Source organism: Orcinus orca, chromosome 4 (genome assembly GCF_937001465.1).
Source record: "Orcinus orca chromosome 4, mOrcOrc1.1, whole genome shotgun sequence".
In the NCBI taxonomy this organism is placed as follows: Eukaryota; Metazoa; Chordata; class Mammalia; order Artiodactyla; family Delphinidae; genus Orcinus; species Orcinus orca.
This window is the reverse complement of record NC_064562.1, coordinates 31542073-31567045: the sequence shown is the minus strand read 5'-3', so window position 1 is coordinate 31567045 and position 24973 is coordinate 31542073. Positions and strand designations below refer to the sequence as shown.

The 24973-nt window shown below is 34.5% G+C and overlaps 1 protein-coding gene across 4 annotated transcripts in view; it reads left to right on the top strand.

The window, feature by feature from the left end:
• LRBA (LPS responsive beige-like anchor protein) overlaps window positions 1–24973 on the top strand; it is a 728899-nt gene that overhangs the window by 352793 nt on the left and 351133 nt on the right. The window lies entirely within an intron of this gene.

The window sequence follows — 24973 nt, the reverse complement described above, 5'->3', positions numbered from 1 at the left end:
TTAACATGTTTTACAATATTCAAAATGAATATGTTCTTATAATAATTTTGGGTAAAATATTTTTGCTACAAAGTAATTTTAAAGAAATAAACAATAAAATAAGTTATGGTATTAAGTACCAACAATTCAAAGTTAATAAATTGCAACCATAAAAAAACACACATTGAAAAAGAAATACAAATTATTGCACGTATGTTCACTAAAGACACCAAAACGTTTGTGTACATTTTTGCAATCCCCTTTCAGTTTCATTATTCAGTGAAGTCTCTTCCTGTTTTTCTTGATAGTCTTTCCTCCTGAGTTCTCTGACAGTTATGCACAGTATATGCTGCAGAATTTTGCTTGACAGTATACTGTGTTGTTTGTTTTGTGTGTAGATTATAAGATGTTTACCTTATGCTATTGCCATAGTTCCTAGCTTAGTGATGAGCCTGTAGTATATCCTAAATAAATTTTTTTTTAATCAGGTAGACTACTTGTCTTCATTCATAACTTATCTTAAACTTATCATTATGCTAGGTATTAAATCAGATAAATTTCTTTCAACCAAAGCAGCAAGAAATTTAAACAGTAAAGTTCAAAAATACTTTTATCACAACTGGTGGTATTTTATGAAGGATGATATTAATTCAGAAATTAAGAAAAATGTAGTAGAAATAGAATATATCTGAAAAGAGATATACTGTAGATAATAGTTACAGACTTGGAAATTTTGGTTTCTATTTGTAAAGAACACTTTTCTGTAACAATTTACTTTGAATATTTCGATTAGAAAAATTTGAAGCTCAATAGGTAATTTTAAGTTGTAACTTGGGTGGGGAGTCCTTGAACTTTAATAGTCCCTGGTATAATTTTTGGTATAATCAAAAATTTTCAGAAGTATCTTAAAGGGTTGGAAGCAGATGAAATTCTTTAAGGAGTTTGAGAAAATTTAGTGGTTTCATATAAATCTGGAGAGGAACCATACAATCTGTGTTTTTAACAAGTACCCCAGTACAAAAATCACTTGAAAACCACAGCAGTAGTTTAGCCAAACTTGCAATTTGTTGTCAGGGCTGCCTTCCACTTAAGACTACTGTAGGCTATTCTTGTAGCTGATACTTGGCTGTTTCACGTTTTGTTTCTCCTGCCTATTGGAGCACTTTTTCTATTCATATTTGTTTAACACCAGCTGTGCATCATTTACTGTGCACAGTAAGGCACTCCAAAAACCAATATGAGTAAAACAGATATGTTTCTTGCCCTCATAGAACTTTCCTAAGAGAGGCAATGGGAAAGTGAACAGAAAATTATAAATAGCTTAAAAGCAATGATGATAATTTCTCACTGTATATAGCCATAAATAAGGAAATAGAAGGCTTTTTTTTCATCCATCTTTAGTCTTTCTTTGGTAAAAGATCAGTGTGATTTCATGGAAAGAACACTAGTGTGACATCTGTATTTCTATTCCTGACTCTTTCACTAACTGGTTATGTGACAATGAACAAGTTAAACTAACAAAATCTTATTTCATATGCATTTTATTTATTTCAGACAGATTACCTGTGAGAAGAAAGCAACAATAGTTGGTTTGCATTAGAGCCTGAGGCTTAAAGGAGGAGGGAGATGTTAACACAAATTATTGCAAATATGGCAAATGTTACTATTAAAGTAAGTTGATTAAATGTAAAATAGATAGCTAGTGAGAAGCAGCCACATAGCACAGGGAGATCAGCTCGGTGTTTTGTGACCAGCTAGAGGGGTGGGATAGGGAAGGTGGGAGGAGACGGAAGAGGGAGGGGATATGGGGATATATGTATACCTATAGCTGACTCACTTTGTTATACAGAAGAAACTAACACACATTTGTAAAGCAATTATACTCCAATAAAAATGTTAAAAAAATTTTTCTCTTTCTGATATTTAATTGCTAGTGTATAGAAATGCACTAGATTTCCGGTTATTACTTCTGTATACAGCAACTTTGCCGAATTCATTGATGAACTCTAGTAGTGTTCTGGTAGTGTCTTTGGGATTTTCTATGTATAGCATCATGTTATCTGCAAACAGTGACACGTTTACTTCTTCCTTTCTAATCTGGATTCCGTTTATTTCTTTTTCTTGTCTGATTGCTGTGGCTAGGACATCCTAAACTAAGTTGAATACAAGTGGTGAGAGTGGGCGTCCTTGTCTTGTTCTTGATCTTAGAGGGAATGCTTTCAGCTTTTTACCATTGAGTGTGATGTTTGCTGTTGGTTTTGTCATATATAGCCTTTATTATGTTGAGGTGTGTTCCATGTATGCCCACTCTCTGAAGAGTTTTTATCATAAATGGATGTTGAATTGTATCAAAAGCTTTTTATGCATCTATTGAGATGACCATATGGTTTTTATTTTTCAGTGTTTTAATATGGTGTATCACACTAATTCACTTGTGGATATTGAAAGATTCTTGCATCCCTGGAATAAATCCCACTTGATCATGGTATATGATCCTTTTAATATATTGTTGGAGTCAGTTTGCTACTATTTTGTTGAGGATTTTTGCATCCATGTTCATCAGTGATATTGGCCTGTAATTTTTTTGTGTGTGTGTGTGGTATCTTTGTCTGGTTTTTATATTAGGGTGATGGTGGCCTCATAGAATGAGTTTGGAGGTGTTCCTTCCTCTGCAATTTTTGGGAATAGTTTCAGAAGGATAGGTGTTAACTCTTCTCTAAATGTTTGGTAGAATTCACCTGTGAAGCCATCTGGTCCTGCACTTTTGCTTGGTGGGAGTTTTTAAATTACTGATTCAATTTCAGTACTGGTAATTGATCTGTTCATATTTTCTATTTTTTCCTGGTTCAGTCTTGGGAGATTGTACCTTTCTAAGAATTTGTCCATTTCTTCTAGGTTGTCCATTTTATTGTCATATAGTTTCTCTTAGTAGTCTCTTATGATCCTTTGTGTTTCTGTGGTGTCAATTGTAACTTCTCTGTTTTCATTTCTGATTATTGATTTGGGCCCTCTCTTTTGAGTTAACATTTGAACCCAGGTAGTCTGACTCAGAGTCTATACTTACAACCATTATGTAACTTCTTAATGTTAGTAATTGGTACTAGGTTTTTGAGTGCTTACAATCTGCCTGGCACTGGCTAATTCCTTTACAAAACTTTCATTGGATCTTCACAATAACCCTGTAAAGTGGATACTATTATTTCTAGTTTGCCTTGGAGTAAATGAAGGCTTAGACACATTCATGACTTTTCAAATAATAAAGCTTCTGTTTTTACACCTTATAGTTTGCTACTTCAGTCAACATTGAAAGGTTTATCCATGTTTGATGTTTTGTTTCAAGAAGTACAGGTGTGAGTGCCACTCTTATTTTTTGGGAATTTGATTTTTCTTTTCTTTTTCTACTCTTTCTACCTACCTTTTACTTACTTATTTTTTTAGGTTTACTTATTTAGCTTGCTTGTGTCCAAACTTTTTTTTATGCAAAAATCAAACCACCAATAAAAAGCCTTATAAATATTGTTCTTAATTAGAACCCAGTATATAATATAGATAAGAAGGGTCCCATCCTAGTTGACATCAAGAGATCATGGGTTTCTTACTCATTGCTCTACAGTCATCTCATGATGTGAAAATCACTCCACAGCCTGCAAAGGGAATATTGGTCCAATGGAAGCTTGTTAGAATAAAATCAAAGTGGAACCTGACCTCCTAATTTATAATCTAGGACTCTTTCTAGCTTTCTGCCCTGCCCCCCTATATCGCTCATCATCTTATATTGGGTTATTTTTTTTTAAGTGTATTGAATTTTTAGTAAATGATACATACCAGTATTCAAATATTACTTACATATGAAAGTGATGCTTGATTGGACCTGGATCAAAACACCACCACATAAGCAGCTATAAATATTATTGGAATAATTTGAATATAGATTCAATATTATATATAATATTGTTTTAATAGTTAATTTCTGAATAATTAATACTATTTCTAAATAATAATTGTATTGTTTTATAAGAAAATATCATTGTTGTTCTTAGGAGATACGTTTGCTTAAGGGTTGAAACGTCATGCTGTCTATAACTAATTGTAAAGTGGTCCAGCAAAAAATAAATAAATAAATAAACATGGGGGAGAGAGATTGAGCGGAAGCATGTTGAAGCAAATATAGCAAGATAAGTAAACAAGGTGGTTTAGGTAAAGGTATGTAATTTTTTTCGATATTCTTCTTGCTGCTTTTCCATAGGTTTGTAACTTTTGCTGGGAAGAATATACTTCTGAGAAAATACTGAGAGATTGTCTCTTGGGTTTCCCTTACATTGTTTCCCTCTAGCTGTGGTTAATTGAGAATTAAAGCTTGATGTTAAAAATAAAATTTTTTGGTTGCATATTCAGAATTAGAAATTTTTTTACTTTACTTTCAGAGTTCAGTAAATTCTTACCAAATGCTTTCTGTGTCTTAGAAACAACACGTAGGTTAACGTATTATGCACTTTCCTTGAAAACACCTGGTATAGTCATATTTAACACTGTAAGGTATGGTTGGATGCACCTAATCTATGCCTTACCGCATTTTATAGGTGAGGAAACAGTTGTTGAGAGGTTAAATAATTTGTTAGAGATTGTACAAGTGATCTCTGACAAAACCAAGACTCAAAATCTTCACCATTTTGAGCTTGACTGAATGACTTTCATGAAATCATTTAGTTACTCATTCGTCAGTCATTCCAAGTGTCTTTTTCTTTCTTCCTCCTTATTTCTTCCTTCCATCTTTCCTTTTATTGATGTTTTTCTGATTAAGTTTTCAAAATTGGTTAATTTTGGAACTAATATTTGTTAAACACCTATTATGTGTCAGGCATTGTGCTAACTGCTGAGGCTGTAACAATAGAAAAGACAGACGTGGGTTCTGTCCTCATAGAGCATAGAATTTAAGAGATTGTTACTTCATTGTGAGTTTGTCCTGGGATTTTCTGGCTCTGCTGGTATCATGCTAAAGCAGTCATATAGCATTTTCTGTTTAGAATGCTTTCACTTTGTGTTTCATGCTCTTCTCAGTGTTTGTCCATCTTGTCTCTAAGCCTCTTGCATATATATTGTTTCCTTCTCTAGTTTAGGTGTCCTGCCATGTCTCCTATAACAACCTCTACTTCGCATGTTACAGCCCTTGTGACAATGAATAGTAATTGCTTTTGAAATCGCCCCAGACTCTTAACCTATAAATGCCATTAGGGAAATTATTATATTTATTTTTGTTCATTAACATGTGCTGGGAATATTACCTGGAATATTTTAAGCAGTTTAATAAGTGGCTTTTTAGTGATTGAAAAGAAGAAGTATAGGTTTTGAAGTTTAACATACGATAAAAACAGAAAGGAACTGGAAAATCAAGTTTGTGTTTGGAATTTGTTTTATCATTCTCTCTTTTTCATAAGACCTAGGCCACATGCCTAATTAAAAACCAAACCAAACAAAAAACAACAGCGGATTGCTCTGTGCACACTGTCTGTAGCTTGTCTGGTCCCAGCCTGTGTTTAGTATGATTTGGTAACACTAAATCATTCCCAAACCCAAGATTCACTTGAGGTCTTTTGATACCTCTCTCTCCCTCCAAACCCACCAAAGAATTTATATTGTTTTAAAGTCAGCCTAGGGAATAGTTTATGTGAGTATTCTTCCAGGGTTTTCAAAGGAGGCTCTAAAGATTGGATACAGACTGAATTTTGGACTTTACCCATAGATATCTAGGGTCCACAGGAATAAATATCCAGTGAGTTGTCTTTCATACGTTCTCCCATTCCCAAAGAATCCATCGTTTCCATCAGTATCAGGAACTTTTACTACATGCCTAATTAGACCGAGCACTTACTGTTGGGAACAAAGAACCACATTGACTGTAGAGCCTGTATTAGTCTCTCATTGCTACTGTAAAAATTACCACAAATATAGTGGCTTGAATAATAGTTGTTTTTTAGGTTCAGAAGCCTAAACTTGGTTAGCAGCACTGTGTTTCTTCTGGAGGCTCTGGAGGCAATACATTTTCTTGAGTTTTTTGAACTTCTAATGCCTGCATTCCTTGATTCATGGCCCCTTCTTCCAGCTTCAGCATCTTCAAATATTCAACTCTGCTTCTGTTGTCTTCCAGCACAGCATCTTCAAATATTCAACTCTGCTTCTGTTGTCTCCTTCTTTTTCTTTGTTTTTATCATTTGCCTTCCCTCACTTTAACCCTCCTGCCTCTCTCTTATAAGGACCTTGTGATTACATTAGCTTACCGAGATAATCCAGGGTAATTTCCTCATCTCTATACCTTTAATTTAATCACACCTATAAAATCCCTTTGCCACGTAAGGCCACGTATTCACAATTCTGGGGATTAGTATGTCGACATCTTTGGGGGCCCTTATTTAGCCAGTTGCAGCACCTATTCTTTTAATTCTTTCTTTGAGATGATATACTAATATTGTATAGCTAGTGATTTCGTTTGCATCTCTTTTCTTACTAGATATATAATATTGGCAGAGCACTTGGTTATTAGTTATTTTTCTTCTTTTTTTTTTTTTGGCCACACCACATGGCTTACTGGATCCTAGTTCCCCGACCAGGGATTGAATCTGCACCCTTGTCAGTGAAGGTGTGGGTGCCTAATCACTGGTCCACCAGGGAATTCCCTAAAGTGTACAGTTTTTATGTTTTTATATATATATATATATATATATATATATATATATATATATGTATATATAATGTATGTATCTCCTTCAAATCATCACCACAATCAAAAGATTTCCTCCTGCCCTTTGGTGATTCCTTCCCTTCTACCTTCCCTACCCCCAGGCTTCCACTGATCAATATAGACTAGTTTATATTTTCTAGAATAACTTGTCAGTAGATTTACCCAGTTTGTGCTCCTTTTTTTTTCCTGGTTCCTTACACTCAGCATAATTATTTTGAGATTCATCCATGCTGTTGAATATATTCATAGGTCATATTTTGCATGTGAATATCCATTTGTTGCAGCACTATTCATTAAAAAGACAATTCTTTATCCACTGAATAACCTTTGCACCTTTGTCTAAAATCTGTTACTCATCTATATGTCGGTTTATTTCTGGACTTTGTTTTCTGTTCTCTTCACCTCTCACTGTCCTTCTGCCAGGACCACAGGGTCTTTGATTACTGGCTTTACAAGTCTTGAAGTCAGGTTGTATTAGTCTTCCAGCTTTATTCTTTTTCTGAGTTATTTTAGACAGTGTAGGTCTTTGGAATTTCCAAATGTAGTTTAGAATCAGCTTGTCAGTTTCTGTCCTGGGATTGGATTTGATTTTGTTGATGAATTTGGGGGGAATTTACATCATAATTATATTGAGTCTACTAACCCATGAAAAAGGAATGTCTCTGCATTTATATAGTCTTTAATTTCTTCCAGCAATCTTATGTAGCTATCAGTATATACATATTGCTCCTCTTTTCAGATATATACCTATGTATTTCATATTTTCTAGTGGAAACATTATTTTTACTTCAGTTTCTGAGTGTTCATTGCTGGCAGATAGAAATACAGGATATTTTGGATATTGATCTTGTATCCTGCAGCCTTATTTAACTCAGTTATTCTTGTAGATTTTTGTAGTTTCTGTGTGATTTTATATGTAGGCAATTATATTGTCAGCAAAAAAAAGACAGTTTACTTCTTCCTTTTTTTTTTTTTTTTTTTTTTGCCACACTGCAGGGCTTGTGGGCTCTTATTTCCCCTACCAGAGATTGAACCCTTGCCCTCAGCAGTGAAAACTTGGAGTTCTAACCACTGGACCCCAGGGAATTCCCTACTTATTTCTTTATAGTTTGGATTTTTGTTTTTTTTGGCGATATGCGGGCCTCTCACTGTTGTGGCCTCTCCCGTTGCAGAGCACAGGCTCCCGACGCACAGGCTCAGCGGCCATGGCTCACGGGCCCAGCTACTTCGCGGCATGTGGGATCTTCCTAGACCAGGGCATGAACCTGTGTCGCCTGCATTGGCAGGTGGACTCTCAACCACTACGCCACCAGGGAAACCCTATAGTTTGGATTTTTTTCAGGAGGGGGTTGTTCTTTTCCCTTGCCAGATTATCTAGCATAATGTTGAATAGAAGTGATGAGAGCATAGATCTTTGTCCTTATCCTGATCTGAGGGTGGGGGAGACATTCAGTCCTTTATCATTAAATATGATGTTCTTGTAGGTTTTTCATGGATACCTTTTATCAGATTGAAGAAACTAGCTTCTATTTCTAGTTTGCTGAGAGTATTTATCAGGAATGGTTTTCTCTTATTAGTTTAATTTGGTGTTTAATGTTAAAACAATAATTTTTGGATGTTAAACCAATCTTGCATTCTGATGATGTACTCATCTTGGTCATGAAGTATTATCCTTTTCATCTATCATTGAATTTGATTTGGTAAAATTTTGTGATTTTGTATAGAATTTTTACATCTACATTCATGACTAACATTGGTTTATGGTTTTCTTTTAACACCTTTGACAAGTTTTGGTATCAGGATAATGCCAGCCTCAAAATGAGTGGGAAGTCATTCCTCCACATCATAATCTGAATAGTTTATGTAAAATGGGTATTTATTTCTTAAATGTTTTATAGAATTTGTTAGCCAAGCCAAGTAGGCCTGGAATTTTGTTCGGTGAATTTTTAAACTACAAAGTCAGTTTTTTTAATACTTTAGAGCTCTTTTCATTTATTATCAAAGTTGTCCAATTTAGTGGCATCAACTTATTCATAATATTCCTTTATTATTCTTTTAATGTTTGCAAAATATGTGGTGATGTTGCCTGTCTTACTTCTGATCTTGGTAATTTGTGTCTTCTCTCTTTTTTTGCTTCATGAATTTTTCTTTCTCTTTTTTCTATTTCTTTGATTTTCATTGTGATATTTATTATTTCCTTTCTTCTGCTTTGGGTTTTATTTACTATTGCTTTACTTAAGGTCAATGATTTTTAGACTTTTTCCTAATATAGGCTTTTAGTACAATAAATTTAGCTCTAGGTACAGTTTTGGCAGCATCTCACATATTTTGATGGGTGGTATGTTCATTTTGTTTCTGTTCAAAATCTAATTCTCTTTTGACTTTTCCTTTGAACCAGGGATATTTAGAAAGATGTTACTTAAGTTTGCAAGTAACTGATATTAATTTTTTGAAATTTGTTTTATGCCCCAGAATATGGTCTGTTGTGGTGAATGTTTCAAGTACACTTGAAAAGAATGTGCATTGTGCTGTAATTGGGTATAGTGTTCTGTAAATGTCAATTAGGTCAAGTTGGTTGATAGTGTTGTTCACGTCTTATATAACCTTACTGATTTTCTGTCGACTTGTCCTATCAATTATTGAGAGAGAGATATTGAACTCTCCCATTGTCGTTCTTTCTCTGGCCTTGGGTAGTTTCCTTACATGCTTGCGATGAGTGGTGCTCTACAGAATGCTTGAGGGCAACATCCTTCACATCTCTGGTGTTCTTTCTCTTTTCAGCCCTCTCCTCTTCAGTACTTGGTCCTAAGAACTCTCACCACCTTCTCTCAGACACAGGTCTGTCTCTTCAACTCAGAGAACTGAACTGGGCTGGACTTTGCTTAGCTTCCCGCTCCCTGTGTTTCGGGCTAGAAATCTTAAAACAGTGAGCCTGGGAAACCGTAGGACTCCTAGTTTTTTTCCATCTCTAAGGGATCTCTCTCTTTAGTTTTGTGAGGTCTAGTGTCTTAAAAACTGTTGTTTCTTTTATTTTATTTGGTGTTTTCCATTGTTTTATTTTGTAGGGTAAATTGTAGTTACTCTGTCTTAGCCAGAGTGGAAGTATTCCCCTTATTTACTTTATTTTAGCAAAAATTGTTTATTGCTTGGTATGTGGCACCATCTGACATGATAAGAATTCAGAGCTGAATAAGTCATAATATTATCAAGGAATTCAGAACAAACAGGGAAACAGATACATATAAATAACCATGACATCAGAGAGTAAATACTATTCAAACTCTAGTATTATGAACTAAGTGATATGACAACAGTAAGGAGTAATCAATTCTAAATTTATAGGGGAAACAGTGACATTTAAACTGAATTTTGTTAGATGAGTGAATTTTGCTGTGTGGAAAAGCATTTTGGTATATGCTTTTTGTTATGTGATTACTCACGCAACCAATCAGATTTCTTCTTCAGTGCCTGCCTGGAGTTATGAGAAAACCAATGAATATCTCTATTTCAAACTATTATGGAACTTATACACATTGCTGATGGGAATGCAAACTAGAATAGAATGCAAATGGCATTGCCACTTTGGAAAACTATTTAGCAGCTTCTTATAAAGTTATGTAACTCTAAAGTCCTACTGTTAGATATTTACTCAAGTGAAATGAAAATACAGTTCATAGAAAAAAACCCCACTATTCTGAATATTTGTAGCAGATAAAAATATCTGTGCTATATCTGTACAGAGGATATTATTTAGCAATAAAAAAGAACAAATTACGGAGACACGCAGCAGTGTGGATGACTCTTAAGTGCATTGCACTGGAAGAAGCGAGACTCAAAAGGCTCTGCATTATGATTTCATTTGTATGACATTTTGGAATAGGCAAACTTAGGGGTAAAAGTCAGATCCGTGGGTTTATAGAGGTTGACTACAAAGGGGTACAAGAATATTTTCGTGTGTGATGGAACTGTTGTTGATTGTGTTTGTGGTTACACAAGTGTGTAGAAAAAAGTTAATATAGCAGACTCATATCCTTAGAAAGAGCTGATTATAAGACGTATGGGAACTTGAATGGTAAATAGTTCCTTATACAAATATAAAACTTTCTGTAAATGATAAAAGTAGCTCAGTTTGCCTAGACTGTTTGTACAAACAATGTGGTTTATGCTAAACATCAGTTTTTATTCTGGGAGTCTGGTATTATGGTACATGCTAGGTAGAGGATACCTTAACAACCAGCACCAAATAAAAACCTTGGGAGCTGAGGCTCTAATGAGCTTCCCTAAAGAAACATTTCACACATGGTCTCACAACTCATTGCTGCAGGGATTAAATACATCCTGTGTGACTCCACAGGGACAGGACTGTTAGAAACTTGTGCCTGGTTTCCTCCAGACTTCACTCCGTGTGCCTTTTCCCTTTGCTGATTTTGACTTGCATCATTTTGCTATGAGAAATTATAGCTGTGAGGATGACTATATGCTGAGTCCTGTGAGTCCTCCTAGTGAGTCACTGAATCTGAAGGTAGTCTTAGAGATCCTGTCACAACTATGCATTTATCAAAACTCATAAAATTGTGTATGAGTTATGCCTTCAGAAAGCCCTTGTATCATGTTTTAATTGTGTTTAAAAAGACAAAGGTGCCGAAGTTGTTAGACTTCTTAAAGTTGTGATCTATTCATGACTACAAGAAATTATCTCATGAAGTAATTTTGGCCTAGAAGAATGAACATGGGGGCTTCCGTGGTGGCACAGTGATTAAGAATCTGCCTGCCAATGCAGGGGACACAGGTTCAAGCGCTGGTCCGGGAAGATCCCACATGCCGTGGAGCAACTAAGCCCACGCGCCACAACTACTGAGGCTGCGTGCCACAACTACTGAAGCCCATGCACATAGAGCCCATGATCCACAACAAGAGAAGCCACTGCAATGAGAAGCCCGCAGCCCGTGCACTGCAATGAAGAGTAGTCCCCACTCGCTGCCACTAGAGAAAGCCCACGCGCAGCAACAAAGACCTGATGCAGCCAAAAAAAAATAAGTAAATAAGTAAATTAATTAATTAAAAAAAAAGAATGATCATGGGATTTGGCCTCATATAGCTCTGGATTTGAAAATCAGCTCTTTTATTTAGAAGATTTTTTTTTTTTTTTGCTAAGCCTCAGTTTTCTCAACTCTTAAATGGCAATGTTAATTCCTGTCTTGCATATGAAATGTTATAGAAAAGCTTGATGGGGATAAAGTTTAAGAAGGGGTCTTTTATTTTTTATTTTTTTAAATTTTCTTTTTTTGCGGTACGCGGGCCTCTCACTGATGTGGCCTCTCCTGTCGCGGAGCACAGGTTCCGGACGCGCAGGCTCAGCGGCCATGGCTCACGGGCCCAGCGGCTCTGTGGCATGTAGGGTCCTCCCGGACCGGGGCACGAACCCGTGCCCCCTGCATCGGCAGGCGGACTCTCAACCACTGTGCCACCAGGGAAGCCCAAGAAGGGGTCTTTTAAATTAGATGCATGTTAAGAGAGCAAATCCTGTGGACCTGTAACATGAACTCTAGGTTGCATGTGATTAGATGGTGTTAAAGTGGAAAAAAAAGTGAAAAGTTAGTGACAAACTATTATGTTTTAGGCTATACTTGTATTAACCAATGCATTCATTTATATCATAATCCATTTTAGATAAAATGTCAAGTCACAATTAGGCATTTGTTGAAAAGAGAAAACTCCAGGGTCTGTTCTAAAATCAGAACAGCTTTCTGTTGTTCATATCAGCTCTACCTGTATCCCATTTTAATAATTGGTTATGACTATAACCTAGACTTGTTGAAAAACTCTTGGTTATAAAGTCTGCAGGTAACCTACCAAGTGATGTCCTTGCCTGCAGTCTCTCTTAATAGTATTGCAGCTTCAGCGTGTTATTAGTAAACTCATTCTCTGTGGAAAAACTTAAGATATGACATTCAAGGCCCCTTAGTGCCAGTCCTTAAATCTGCCTTGCCATTCATCCTTTCCATGTATCTTTAGCCACACCAGGCAACTTGCATTTCAAGCACATTTTTCTTTTTTTTCCTCATGTTCTTCTTTGTGTCTTCAGTGCTCTTCCCATCTTATTTGCTTAGTGAGTTCCTATTTATCTTTCAAAATCCATCTGAAATGTGTCTGCCTCTATGTACTTTACCAGCCTTTGTCTCTTCTTTTTCTCAGAAGCATTACCTGATAGATTATTTCCTTGCTCATGTATGTTATCATAGCACTTGATAAATGTATATATCAAAGCACTTGTTGGTTTGCAACCTCCAGAACTCCCAGGTGACATTCAAAACTGGCCTTGTACACGGAGGGCAAGGAGAGACCAAGGAAGAGGCAGACCACTCCAGATTGGTAGGTGGCAGTTGAAATAAGCAAGGGAACTTACACATGAGGCTTGGCTTGGGCAGCTGCTAGATGAGTATATCTCTGCACCCACCCCGAGAATCTTAAGAGTTTATGCAGAGGCTTTAATGTTATTTATACGGCCAGATAGTTGCAATAACATGTTACACTCTCAAGGCTGTGTCCTTGAAGTGGCTCCTGTGTGGGAACAGTGGGCAGAACTTAACATTCCAAGGACATGGAGGGAATAAAGAGCCTCCAATTGCCATGGTCCAGTTTGTGCATCAACCAGCAGTCACATCCTCTTGATGACCTTCTCCAAAAGCACTAGTACACATTTCATATTTATATATTTATATATTAGTGTACACATTTTTTGTTTTTCCCACTATACTAAAAGGTATTTAGAGAATGGAAGACCATAATGTCTTCATTTTTGTATTCTCAATCCTTGGACCAGTACTTGGCATATACTAAATATTCAGTATTTGACACTAAATGAAGGAAAGAACATTGACATTAGAATGTATGGATGTTTCTTCTTACATTCTTATTTTTTTAACAGGAGAGCATTGGGTGGAACTGTCTTAAGTTGAATGGGAAACACAGGAATAAACTCCATATTCAGGGATGACATTTATTATACTCAAAATAGTTCTTGTACTTTTACATCATATTTGCTATCCTAACAAATTTTTGTAGGTAATAATGGAGATGATACTCATTGGCATACCTTCTCTCATCAATATGACATGCTTTTGCTATCGTATTGTACCCTGGTCTTACCTAGGCTCGTTTGCCTTCATAAGTATACAGCGCCTTGAAAGTTTTCTCTAGAAATTCAAAATCTACATCCTAGATCGCTTTATTTTCTAAAATGACCAATTCCCTCTAGATAGTCAAAATTTCCATTATCTGAGTGTGACTTAGTAAAGGACATGGCTGTGTCCTTGAAATGGCATGTACTAAGTATTCAGTATTTGACACTAAACGAAGGAAAGAACAAATACATTATGTCAAGGTACACATACGAGCAATTCAATGAATTGATTCAAGTTGCATTTGCATTTTTAACAGTATTTGTTAATCTAATTAAATTACTAATTTATAAAGTTTGTTGGGGCTTTCCTCTAATCCATCTCCCTTCATCCTTTGGAGATTTTGGAGTAAATATAATCACCTTTGTTATTAAACAGTATTCCCATTTCCATATCTTGCATTGCTTCTTTTTGTCTGTTTCTTTCAAACTTTTTCACATTTTCAAACAGATATAGCAGTAGTTCTCAACCATGTCTACATTTCAGAATTTGGGAGAGTTTTAATTGGTTTGAGGCTGGCTATTTATCTGAAATTTTTAAGCTCCCTAGGTGATTCTTTTATCCTAACAACTCTGTACTTTGGGAGGGATCAGATTGCTACAGCCCTGTAGAACAAAGGTGATATACTGTGTTTTCATGTAGTATCCCTTCTCATACTGACATTTTGTAAAATGGCATTTTGTACTAACTGTCATGTATTCACTCTCATCGTCTACAATAGTGATATTATAGTATCAATACCAAGTCTAAACTTCTATAAAGTTTAATTTTATAATCTTTTACATTATAGTAATTTATGATATTTTATAGATTATATTTGCAATAACATAAGCTTCTGTGAAAAGAAAAATTTATTAGAATTTAGAATAGATTTTGCTTTTCCCTTAATTATCTCTTACAGGCTTTGAAGTATGTTTTATATACTTGCCTTTTTAGTTACAGATACTTTATATGCAGTATCCAAAAACCCCAGACATTCTGTATTATGTAATTTGAAAATGAAGGGAAATAACTATACTTTTTGATGCATTTTAATGGATTTTAAAACTTTTTAAGGTAATAGGAGTTATTCTGAGATACAGTCTAAGGATTTAAAATAAAGATTGATACATTACATTAAGATAATTCTAATGTGATTATCCTGTAAAATCATTTTGTAAAATATTTTGTGGACTTAAAATTTCCTTTTATTTTAAAAGTTTCTTTCTGCTTGCTTATTACATAGTCAAATCACTTGCTATTTATTAAATATCTACTTCAGTATGTATACTGAAATCTCTTTTGGAAATTTTAATTTTGCGATAGATTTTATTTTTTCTGTCTTTGGGATATGTACCTGTCATGTGTTAAGTATTATGATAACTTGGTAACAGCTAATTGTTTATGTAATAACGAAATACGGATTTCAGTAGGTTTTTTCCTCGTAGGACTGTCATTATTATAGAAATGTGTTAAATATCCATTTGAAAGAACAATCCAGAGATAGAAAGGATTTATGTGTTTCATATACCTTTTTCAGAAAGTATTGCTCTTCCAGAATAAGGTCAAGATAGGTCTCTGATCCATATCAGAAGGAGGGGGGGATCTATTTTCAAACTTTTTTAGAATTCAATTGTTTTTGAGAGCACACTATCTGTGGAGTATCGATTGTTGGGGTTCCGTAGTTAGTCAAAGGCTATCTCCTTTGACTCACCCCTTCGTTTGGTGTCATCCTCCTTCATGTGATAGATTGTTACAATCTCAGGCAGTGTAATTACACACTAGCCAAGTGGGTCATTTATTTCTTTACCTTCACCATTTACCAAAAATCTCCTTTATCTTTGGGAGCCAGATCTTTCTTTTGCAGTAAAAGCAAAATAATGGCACATAAAACATTACATGTTAGAACTAAGCACCATAAAATTATTAAGAGAATAACTTTAAAAAAGCAAACTGTTACATTTTGTATTATTAATTATGTGATAAGTGTATGTAAAGCACTTGGAATAGGGTTTGGCACATAGTAAACATACATTGTTAATTATTATTATGATCATTATTAATAAGTTAAAATCTAAATATTTAGTATTTTTGGATAATAAAACATAGAAATACTTCATTTTACTCTGTTATTCCTAAAAAAAAGCTTAAAATCATCCTTTAAAATATTAATTTTAGTGTTCTGAGAAAGTATACTATTAATGTATCTTTAAAAATTTTAAGCCATGTTCCTTGGGAACTTAATTATTTTTTCTATAATATGAGGTATTAATCTTCAGAATAAATATTCTTCTTTAACTTTACATATAAACACAATGTTAAATGCTTCTGTATATCAGAAACAAGTCATGTTAATAATAAAATTATAACCCATAGAGATTATTACTAGAAAAATACCTATGTGTGCTCATATGACCTTGTAGCGTTTTAGCATAATTATTAAATATAAAGAAGAAATTATGTTTTCTTTTAAAGTACAGTTTAAACTTAAAATGCGATTTGTCTTTAAAAAAGGAGAACAAAACTCATCTCCTTCATAAGTGAAGTCTGTCTTCTCATGGATTGCTTCCCAGCCTTTCCTGATTTTGTGTATTTGCTCACATCATTCCATCTACCTGTACAGCTCTCCTCTGTACTTGTCTGAGTCCTACTTTTGCTTAAAAGCCAGGTGTGAGTGGATTCTTCCACTGGGTCATGGTATTTGAGTTCTATGAGCTGTTATAACATTGGTAGTCAGTACCATTCCTTTGGCTTATACGTTACACATTTGAGCTTTTATTATTTTTTAAATTGATTGATTGATAGCTGCTTTGGATCTTTGTTGCTGCGCATGGGCTTTCTCCAGTTGCGGAGAGCAGGGGTTACTCTTTATTGCAGTGCACAGGTTTCTCGTTGCAGTGGCTTTTCTTGTTGCACAGCACGGGCTCTAGACACACAGGCTTCAGCAGTTGTGGCGTGAGGGCTCAGTAGTTGTGTCGTGCGGGATCAGTAGTTGTGGCTCGTGGGCTCTAGAGCGCAGGCTCAGTAGTTGTGACGCACAGGCTTATTTGCTCCACGGCAAGTGAGATCGTCCCGGACCAGGGCTCAAACCCGTGTCCCCTGCATTGACAGGCGGATTCTTAACTACTGCGCCACCAGGGAAGTCCCTTGAGCTTTTAATATATATGTAACCTATCCCAACCAGATTAGCAGTTCTTAAGGGCAGAGACTGTTTCTGTTCATAATACTTTTATGGTACCATATATATAACATCATTTATTTATTTATTCATTCAATAAATATTTACAGTAATTGAGGGCTGCTTGTAATTAAAAGTCTAGACCTTTCACATGGGAAGGTGAGAAGCATGATAGAAGATAAAAGCAGCACCAAAAGTTAAAAACAAAAACCCACGAGTTGGAGGGGCACTGGATCTTAGCAGCAATGGCAGCTGGAATTAGGATGGTGGTGTGGATTGCAAAAAAAATACCTTGTAGGCAGAGAAGTGAGAAATTTGACAAACATAAACAAAAAATGACAATCTTATCCTCACAACCCCCTCTCCCCATTATGAAAAGATCCTACAGGATAGTCTTAGTTTGGGATGAGAAGAGAATACATAAAAAGTTTGAGGAGTGACAGTTGGCATCACTCCCTGAACAACATTCCAGTATAGATCTTTCAGAGAATAGCTATTTGCAAACCCTTGAGGTTCCATGTCACCAAGATTTTTATTGAATAGAATTTGATAATTTGAAATCATGTGAAAATCTAATTATTAGACAAAAAAATGAATCCTGAAGGATAACTAATTTTTATTAACATTGCTGGCTATTTTTTACTGAGTGGAATAAATAGGTAAGTGTTGTTCTTGGCAGTGGTGTGAAAAATGGAAACAGTATATTTACTATTTCTAGTATATTTGTGTATCTCGACAGCAAACTTTTAATTTGACATATGACAGTTTTTGTGGCAATGCTCATGGAGTGTTAAAAAGGCATACATTAGAAAATGCAAAATTATATAATTCCTATGGAGGGCAATTTTGCAGTATCTACCAAATAATATATGCATTTATTCCCTGAATCCAATTTTAGTAATCTATCTTAAATAATCAATGACAAAAATAATTGAAAAGATGTTTGTACCAGGGCTAGTCATCACAGCACTATTTGTAATAGCAAAAGATAATAAATGGTCAAAATGCCCATTCATTATAGGAAACACTGAATAAACCATTGTGAATCTACACAATGAGGAACATCTCTATAAACTGCTTTAGAAATGGTCATTGGGATAAATGAAGAAAACAAGGTAGAGAAAAATATGTATAGTATGCTACCATCTATCTAAGGAAGTGGGCAGCAAATATATATATATATGAATATCTATACATATATATATTTGCTTATATTTTAAAAAATGGAAGGTTTAACAAAAAACTAATAAGACTTTAAAAGGGGATAGAGGAACAAAGAAGAAAAGCAGAAATTGAAAGTAGACTTCTGAATATACCTTGTATTATATATGGAAATTTTTATCCATAATTATAAAAAAGTAAAAAATCAATGGCTAATTTGAAAGCCAAATGAAATAAATCAATTGGATATTTTATACTACATATAGAGAGAGATTATTTCAAGTGACTTTATAACATAGTAATTTGAAGATTTCTGCTGGGAACTTTTCCTTCTTCCTGTCTTTCTACCCACCTCACGCCCCACCAACATACATATGCTAAGGACAAAGAAAAAGCTATAAAGAAATCTTAAGCTGTTTTTGGTTATCTTATTGATAGTAGTATAATTGGAATTGTTATTCTGAACTTAATTCTTATACTTTTCTCAAAAGTGGTAGACTTTTTATTAATTCATTCTCTTATTTAATTCTCAAATAGTTATTGAGTGACTTTCTAATATATGCTGAAATATAATTATGACCACACAATTCAAAGCCAATAACTAATTATGTTAATGCCATTAGGAACTAAGATTTTTCCAAAGCAAGAAAAAACAGAAACATAAAAATTGAGGAAGTTAAGTAAAAATCCTGTTATCCTTAACTTGCAATATCTGTATGAATTCATATTTTCTTTATTAAAAAGTATCTTTTCCAATTCTGCCCACTGGAAAAGGCTAGAAGTAACAAACAATAAGATAACAGTAAGCACCCTTTAACCTAGATTGTGGTCTCTAAATACCATTTTCCAGTAAAAAGAATCAAGGCTCCTTGGAGAAATGCCTGATTCCAGGACTGGCAAGATCAGTCTGGAGGTTCCTGGTGTCAAGTAAAAAAGGTTTCAGGAGCTAAAGTGAAGAGACTTCCATTGGCCAAAGATGGGACTGTCTGAATATCTGAAAGAAAAATAACTATTAGATCGAAATGCAGCAAATTATGTTTAAATCCATGAGTTTATAATAATAGTCAAAAAAATCTTTATAGCTTACCTTCAGAGGATTCTAGGGAACCAGCCTATAATTCTCAAAACTGATTGTTATAGGGGAAAAAAATCACACATTCATCCCATTTTTAAATATAACTTGTGCCTCATGGTAACTACATTGTTGAGGGAAAGGTTTTTTTTACTTGAAGAATTGCACATAATAAATGCAGAAGGAATAATAGAGGAGCAAAACTGAGATCTGGGCATGATCATCAATGGCTACTAAAACCACTATGTAAAAAGTTATGTGGAATTTTTTAATGAATGAACATCAGAATTCACAGACCAATGTTGAATCATAAAAAAGAGACAATTAGACATTATATGACAAACCTCCATTTCGTTAAGTCTTGATATCTGTGCAGTGTAGTATGGCAGCCACTAATCACATGTGGCTTTTGAGAATTTGAAATGTGGTTAGTCTGAACTGACGTGTGCCAAGTGTAAAATACATACTGGATTTGGAATGAAATCCAAGTGAAAAAAGGGTGGAAATATGTAAAATATGTCATTTTTTAAAATACTGGTTACTTGTTGAAATGATAATATTTTGTATATACTGGGTTAAAAATACTTTCACCTGTTTCTTTCCCTTTTCTAATGTAACTACTAGAAATTTTAAATTCCATGTGAGGCTTGCATTATATTCCTATGGGACATTGCTGCTGTAGATCTAAAATCCAGTTTATGAGAAACCAAGGGGAATGGGAACATGTTAAGTGATGATACACGACTACAATTAGGAAGATTGAGAATGTGGAAAAATCTGTAGTATAAACAACTCAGTTTCTTCAACAAATAAATGACCAAAACAATACAAATAAAAAGAGAATTAAGAAATATCTCAACAGGCACAATAAATGGAGCTGATTTGGATCCTGATTTTTAAAAACCAACAGTAAATAAACAAAGATAATTAGGGAAGTTGAATATTAACTGGATATTTAATATCTGAAGAGATTTTCCTCTAACTTGCATGGATATGAAAATGATAATGGGGCACCGGGCAGTCCTCAGTTAAAAGAAAAGAGCCATCCATGGGAGCTACTCCATGACTTACATCATTTGTACATGTGGGCTTATTGTTCTTTAGACTGTAGTATTTTGCCTACTGAAAAATATGTCCCAGGAAATTGCAGTCTGTAGTAATATCCTTTTTGTTTATTATTCACTCACTTCCTCACTCCTTTCAGAAATATTTATTGACTTCCTTTTTAAAAAATTGAGGTATAATTGACATAACATTGTATTAGTTCCAGGTGTACAACATAATATTTAGATGTTTGTATATATTGCAAGATGACCACTTCAGTAAGTCCAGTTAATATTTGTCTCCATACATCGTTACATTTATTGACTTTTTGATATGTGCTGGGTACTATGATGCAGTTAGAAACGAGACAAACTTGGTTTAGGCTATCATGGAGATACTGTATATAAAATAAACAATTATATAAACAGTTTTAAAAATCTGTAATATAGGAAGTGCTATAAAAACCAATCAGTAAATGAACTGTGTGGTAACATTTGAAGATCCAGAACCAGAAAGTGAGTAATATAAATAAATCACAAAAATATTTCCATTTCCTCCCAAATAATTTCTTCAGTAAATACATAAGTACATACCTATGCCAAATACTGAGATGATGTTGGGGATTCGGGGTTCGCAGAATCGTCATGCTTGCATCCTTGTGGAACCTACAGTTAGTGGGATATTCTAGTACTGTAGCTCTGAATTTGCAGCAGGAGCCCATGCTGGCTTCACACCACATGGTGTTTTTCGTTTAGTAAAATAATTAGTCACTGTATCACCTAGAATTTGATATTTTATTATTTATTGAGCCCATAGTAAAGTATACACTAAACATGTGCTTTACAGTATAATAATTAGCATATAATTTTCACTGTTTCAATTAACTTTTGCCATAAAATTTAAGAGGATTTTAATTGCAAGTAATAAGGATTGCTTGTTAATAGGCTGTAGATAATTAGGGAGCTCTTTGCATTCTCTCTCCACAAATTTTCTTAGTGTTCTGAGCTTCACTTAATTCATAACTTTATCTCATGAGGATTAATTAATCCCATTTAGTCACAGTAGTAATAGACATGATGTTTTCTCCTCTTCAGCTCTCTCCCAGAGTTCTAATGATTCTTTGGAAAGATTATAGCATTGATTAGTTTTATTTATTGTAAGTAGAAGTAGAGTATTTTTCTCAGTCTTTTACTCTAATGAAGTAAAACATCATGGTAAGTAGCACAGACATTCACGGCAGTTAATTTTAGTTTTGCTAATGTAAATTTTACTATGGCATTTTCATATAAATTTCCTTTCAGATATTAACAGATTACTATTTGAACAGAAACCGTTACAGAAAAGTCCTAGCATGAGTGAGTTTGTACAATTTATGCATTTTATTGTATCCTTTTGCTGTATTTTAAAATAAGATACATACAATACTATTCAACTTCTAGTTTGAGATTCCTTACTGTATTTGGCATTTTGTTACTTAATATATAATTTTTTCAGTTTTTTTCTGGAAACAAATTTCACCTCAGATGACAACTTTTAGGGCCCCAACCCCCAAATCTGCTTGAGGATATTAGGAAAAGCAGAATATTTTCTTGGTTATTATATGGCATATTACATTTGTTAGACGTCCACTTACTTAATAAAACAAAAAAAAAAAGGGAAATATAAGCCCAGATTTGTTTTTCTTTCAGGCTGAGGCTCCTTGGGCCTTCTCACTAACTACTATAATCTATAGTAGAGTAAAGTAGTAAACTACTATAGAGTAAAGGCTTTTAAGTCAGAAAGTTTGGATGTCTATGTATTTTGGCTTTGGAACTTTGGCCTTGTGACATAACCTCCCTAAGCCTTGGTCAGTGAAAACATCTATTCAGTGAAAGTATATATTCTAAAGGATTTGTTGTGAATGTAAATAACATGTGGAACGTGCTGTGCGCATTGCCTGGCAACTAGAAAAGTGCTCAGAGTAAATTGTAATGGTTAATATTATATTATATTTGAAACAACCTTTTACCTCTGCTGTGCTCTTTTCTTACATATTTTTGGAGCTCCTCCCTTGGTTCACTTAAAGTGAAACATATATATTTTTAAACGTTTAGATTGATACTTCATCTTGGAATAATCATTTATTAATTTAAAAATATTTATTATTTGCTAATCTATGTAGTTTTCTTAATTTTTAATCTAAGCTAAGCTTTTGAATGGCTGTGGAGCAAGTAAGTATATTCAACTTGTATTTCTGACAGAAACACGGCACTAATGATGGTTGAGTCCATGAGAGTGAACAAGTTCACCATTGACACTCCTGGTTCCATAATTACATGGTAGATTCAAATATTTTTTTGCAGAGTACCTGCTGATGAATAATAAAATGAGTAACCATAAGTTTAAAATACCTTGCATTTTCACAAGCTTTGTAAATTTGCCTAACTTGGCCTTTCTCTGTTTGTCACCTGTTTTTACCACCGTCAGTTGTAACACATCTTAGGAGATTCCACTTCAGCTTGTACTAAATTACTTTCTTCTCAACTTTGAAAACATTCCCCTATAGTTGTTCAGGCAGACTCTTCATAGAGAACAATTCTTCAGTTACTTCAAAATCACCATTGACTCCTCAAATAAACAACAACGTAATAGTATAGGTAACATCCAGAGCCAAGGAAAACCACATGAAATCATTTGTTTTGTTTTTTAATTGCTCCCAATGTTTTCAACTCCTTGAGCAACTGTTCTCATCTAAAGGCTAATATTCTTAAACAAGTTTATTTTCTCTGGACATAATTCTTTGGCTGTCAAATCAAACTCCATTTAATGAACTCATCATGTATAAATGGCCTTCCTTGCTTGCTTAACAAACAGGCACTCAGAAACTTATTTTGGTTCCAGCCTTATTTTTATTTTTTATATGAAGAAATTCTTTTGTAATGAGATAATCTTTTAAATTTTCTATTTTTTTCTAACTGTTGCATGCCTGTGCTTTGACAATATTATATTCAATTCTTTATCTAGTAATGTTGATGTATGTTGTATTCTTTTATCATAGCTATACTATCATTACGTAATAAACAAAATGCTTTGTCATTTAATTCTAAAACAAATAATCCACACTCCACTGAACTTTTAAAAGCATGACATTCAAAGTCCACCTTCCTTTTTTTTTTCTTGTTTTGATGTGATAGATACATATGGTAATAAAAAATAAAAATAAAAGCTAGTATGGCAATATGCATGACACTCAAAACACTGTCAAGTTAAAACTGTTTCACTGTGACCTGTAGTGTGCTGAGCAGCAGTGTGAAATGATGAGGCCACCACATACTGTGCTGTTGTAGTGCAAAAGCAGACTTAGCATATAAATGCATGTCTGTGTTCCAGTATAGCTTTATTTATGGAAACTTCGATTTGAATTTCATATAACTTTTACATGTCCTGAAATAGTCATCATCATTATCACCGTCATCATCTTCTTCTTTTCAATTACTTAAAAAATTTAAAACCATTCTTATCTCAGCAGGCTATACAAAAACAGTTTGCTGATCCCTGCCTTAGTCTCCTAACTAATCTCCCCAATGCTACTTTTATCCCTTTGTCCCTGTTATATACCTGTAATATTACAGCTAAATGATCTTTTTTTGAAATGGACAAAGCTCTGGATGGTCTGACCTCAGACTAATACTGGATCACTTTGCTCGGGCCACACCGCGCTGCTTGCTTTTACTTGAGTGTACTTACCGTGCTCCAACCTTAGAGCTCTAGCACCTGCTCTTCATGCTGGAACATTCTTACCCATTAATATAGCTTACACTCTCTTCATTCGTGGTCTTAATCACATGTCATCTTTGCCCATCCTTCTTTGACCAGCCTTCTTAATCAGCCTTTTCTGCTCATCCCATGTACCTTCATCACTATCTCTTTACCTGCATCAATAGGGTAAAGTTATTTTCCTTCATCGTATCTTTTATGGCATTCTATTATAAATTAATTTTTTCTATGATTATTTGCCCCCCCCTTCCATGAGAACAGAAACTTTGTTTTATTTACTTGTGTTTCCCCAGTGCTTGGCACATAGTAGGCACGCAGTACCTATTTGTGGAATGAATAAATGATCTCTAATGGTCTGTGCTTTCCTAAAATGCAGTAGGTATTTAGGGCAGGTTAATTTTTTTCTTCATGTAGGTTTCTCAGCCTAGAATGGATTAGTGGTGGATGGAGGTTGTTATTTGAAAACTTTATGTTCGATGAAAGGGATAATGGTTGGATTATATGACCTTCAAATTTCCTTTCAAGTGATTCATGGAAAAAATTATTCTGTGGGCCAAACGATGGGCGCAGTCTCTGCCAAATCACCAGTACATTAATTTGAAAAAATGCTATATTATGAATATCTTAGTTTCATTTTGATATAATTACAGATTTTTGTTCCATTGCTTCAGAATGTGAAAATCCTTTCTTTGTAGGCTACCTCTTCTACTACCCCCTTCTGTGTTATGATTTGTAATTTTAATACACAATTAACTTTTACTTTGTAAAACACCTTCAATCAGTGTAACTCTTTTTTTTTTCGATTTTTTTAATTTTATTTTTTTTACGCGGGCCTCTCACTGTTGTGGCCTCTCCTGCTGTGGAGCACGGGCTCTGTACGCGCAGGC